General features: G+C 49.3%; 1 pseudogene; it reads right to left on the bottom strand.

Moving 5' to 3' along the window:
- Positions 1-1,016: 1,016 nt before the first annotated feature.
- On the bottom strand, positions 1,017-1,672 carry LOC118627873 (annotated as a pseudogene).
- Between the last annotated feature and the right edge of the window lie 2,011 nt (positions 1,673-3,683).

The following is a 3,683-nucleotide window of genomic DNA, read 5'->3' as shown; positions in this document are numbered from 1 at the left end:
CTCTAAACTGGGCTATGTGGGCCACACTAAGCCCTTTGGTGGCCTCTTCCTAGGTGGTGTGGGCCACACATGTCCTTCAGTTGCCTCTACCTGTGCTGTGTTTGCTGTTCCAGGCCCTTTGATGTCCTCTAACTTGGCTGTGTGGACTTCACCAAGCCCTTCGGTAGCTTCTAACAGGGCTGTGTGGGCTGCACCAAGCCCTTCGGTAGCTTCTAACAGGGCTGTGTGGGCTGCATCAAGCCCTCCGGTAGCTTCTAACAGGGCTGTGTGGACTTCACCAGGTCCTTCGGTAGCTTCTAACAGGGCTGTGTGGGCTGCACCAAGCCCTCCGGTAGCTTCTAACAGGGCTGTGTGGACTTCACCAAGCCCTTCGGTAGCTTCTAACAGGGCTGTGTGGGCTGCACCAAGCCCTCCGGTAGCTTCTAACAGGGCTGTGTGGACTTCACCAGGTCCTTCGGTAGCTTCTAACAGGGCTGTGTGGGCTGCACCAAGCCCTTCAGTGGCCTGTACCCGGTCTGCGTGGGCAGCACCCAGTGCTTCGCTTGCCTGGAACTGGGCTGTCTGCACAGCTGTTTCAGTTGCTCTTGGGGCACGGCTTTCTGCTTCCCTTGCAGTGAGTTGGCTCCTAGAACATCAGAAGTGTGGGCTGGCGACTCCGTGGGTTTTTTCAGAGAAGTTATTTGTCTTCCTCTAATCTGGATGCCCTTGCTTTCTTTTTCAGAGACCAGTTTCTCAAGCTGGTCATACCATTTCTGAACCATGCGCTGCGAAGAGTTGCAGAGTTCATTTCTGAAAGACACTCTACAGTGTCATTTTTTGTACAAGCCAGGTGGGTGCTACTCTGCCCAGAGGAGGTACTGGGCATTCCAGAAATGAGACCAGAACTGCCAAAGTCAGACACAAGTTCTTCCTGGTTTCATTGAGCCTGGAAACTGCAATCTATTGGAGAGGAAGTGTCAGCGGACGTAAGCATGGAAGGTTCCGCGATCTGAGAAACAGCACTGTCTTGGGAGGTATCAGAGACAGTCTCCACTATGATATGTTGCTGAAACCTCTCCAAAGAGGGAAGTGATTTCTGCAAATATACTACAGCAATTCTGAATTATAAATTGAATAAGCATAGTAACCATTTTTATGTATCTGTTTTCTAGTTCTGGGCTGGAGGAAGTAGGAAGCCAAAGAATGCTTGGAGCATATACACTGCTAGATTAAGTGCAGCCATCTGATTGGATGGGAAATGTTGCTCAGTGTTGTGGAACACTGCAAGAAGGTACCGGAGAAGAACAACGTTGGTTCCCAGAAGCTGGTCTAATAGCCTCTGAATGGAATTTACTTTCTCTCCATCGTTTTCTTGATTCATTACACAGACCCAGTGATGACAGAGGTCTGATGATAGAATACTGCCAGGAATGTTTCAGAGAAGATCCTTTAAAACAGGTCTATCACAAAAAGAGATTCATACTCCAGGTGTACTTCAGCTCCCAAATTCAGTTTGTCTTTCAGCTCTTTGCAGCATTTCACACTGGCTGACTGTGGATGCCATTCGTGAGGGGTCCTTTCTTATTAAGAACAAAGGCATATCTGAGACAGGTTTGGGCAGCTTGTCATTCTCACAGATACTTAGCAGAAACACTCCAGAGAGCTGTCCTGGCTCAGGAGAGGCTGGTGACATGGGCAAGGTATCCAGGCGAGTGCCGGAATCCCACCAAAAGGCCCACTTTGGGCCAGTTCTGTTTGTAAAGGACAAAAGTGTGCTTGTGTCCAAGAGGACCTTCCTTGGCACCTGGCTGCTCTTGCAGGGCTTTCCGCGGGGGAGGAGGTGGAGCACTCCTCCCTCCTGCTTTCATTTTCTTCATGGCGGGTCAAGCCCTGCGGACACCACCAGCCCTGATGACCAGGAAGCTGACCTTTTAGCTAAGAGACAGGGTGTGCCTGGGGGACCCTGGGGGAAACCCAGGGACCCAGCGGCTGGAGGGGCTAGAGAAAGGCGATGTCGCAATGGCAGGCTCACCCCCGGCTGGGGAGCGGGGTTGGCTGCCTACCCTGGGGTGCACGGAGATGAAGACAAGGCTGCTAGGTCCTCTCAGAGAACACCAAGAGTAAACAAACAGTACCTGGGAGATTCGGGAGAAGACAAAGGGTACCAGAGGGTGATCTAGGAGCTGGCGATGTAGCTGGCCTGGTCGTGAGGGTGGGTAAGGCAGGAACTCATAGAATTAAAAGTAACACAGGGACCGCAAGCCTAGAGCGTGAAATCCCCATCACCATTGGTTCAAGCAGCCCAGTGGCAGGCAGGGAGGCACAGGGGGCTAGCAGGTCTGCTGCAGGGGCCGGGGCTCCAGGTATAGCTCCAGCGGGGGCTTCTATGCTTCTGTGATGTCATCAATGGGCCAGCTCAGTGTCCTCACCCTCCTGGTGCGGGGTGAGGGGTCCCTTTTACAGACACACCTTTTAGGGAGGAGGATCAAATTGCCCAGGCTGCCCCCTAGAGTCTTTAGCTGAGGGGGGCGGGGAGGCATCACTTCCATGAGGAAGATTTGAAGAGAATCCCAGCCCAGGAGGAAGCCAAAGCAGTCATTTCCACCACCCCACAGCTGGAGGACACACAGCCGGTGGCCCCTAGCTCAGGCAGGGTGCCAGGCTCAGGTGCAAGCAGGGTGTCCCTGTCAGGGCCCTGTACTGCTGCCTGCACTAGGCACCACGCGCCAACCTGCACTGGGCCCAGACATCCAGTTTTATATCCCTATTCAGCTGTGCTTGGCAGTTAAAGATATTTAGGATATATAACTACCTCCCGTCTGTGTTGGAAACAGTGGCTTGCATCCCTCCGTGCTGCCATAAAACATGGGGTTATGACAGGAAAGCAATGGGGGGACAGGTGTTCTCCACCTTGTGATTCTACTTAGAGCGAACAGCTTCTACTTGTAAGCCACTCAAAGTCTGGCCGCAGAATATTCACACAAAGCTCAGCCTGGTGAGCGTCAGGACTGGACGCTCCGTGACGGCCATGGCGCACTGTGTGGGGAAGGAGGAGCACTGCTCTCGGAGTCCAAAGACCCCCATTGAAGTCTCAGCTCAGGCTTATTTCTGAGACAATGTTCTGCATATTCCTTATATTCTTAAACCATCATTGGCTCACACAAAGTTAAACTAATATCTGTATTACCTCACAAGGCTGTTGTAAGGTTCAAGTGAAAAAAATAGATGAGGAACTGTTTTAGAAACCATTAAACATGATAATAAAGTATGGTTCTTCCAGACTACTAAAAATAAGTTCTGTTATAGGCTCTGGATAGTGTAACTTCTGTTTTTTTTTCTGTCTTGAAATGTTCAACTTGTTAACTATATATATATATATATATATATATATATATACACACACACACACACACACACATATATATACACGCACACACACACATATATATATGTGCCTCCATAAGACTGTGTGCCTGTGAAATGGAGGAATATGTGTATACACACACACACACACACACACATATACATGTATATACATATATGTATATGTGTGTGTGTATATATACACACATATATATGTGTATATATATATATATATACACACATACATACACATATTCTTCCATTTCACAGGCACACAGTCTTATGGACATTATCATGCTATTGATTGATCTGGACTTTTAATAACAGTTTTCCTCTCTATT

The sequence above is a fragment of the Molossus molossus genome, unplaced genomic scaffold (assembly GCF_014108415.1).
Source record: "Molossus molossus isolate mMolMol1 unplaced genomic scaffold, mMolMol1.p scaffold_m16_p_13, whole genome shotgun sequence".
Classification (NCBI taxonomy): Eukaryota; Metazoa; Chordata; class Mammalia; order Chiroptera; family Molossidae; genus Molossus; species Molossus molossus.
The sequence above is the reverse complement of the archived record's forward strand: the minus strand, read 5'-3'. Positions and strand labels throughout refer to the sequence as shown.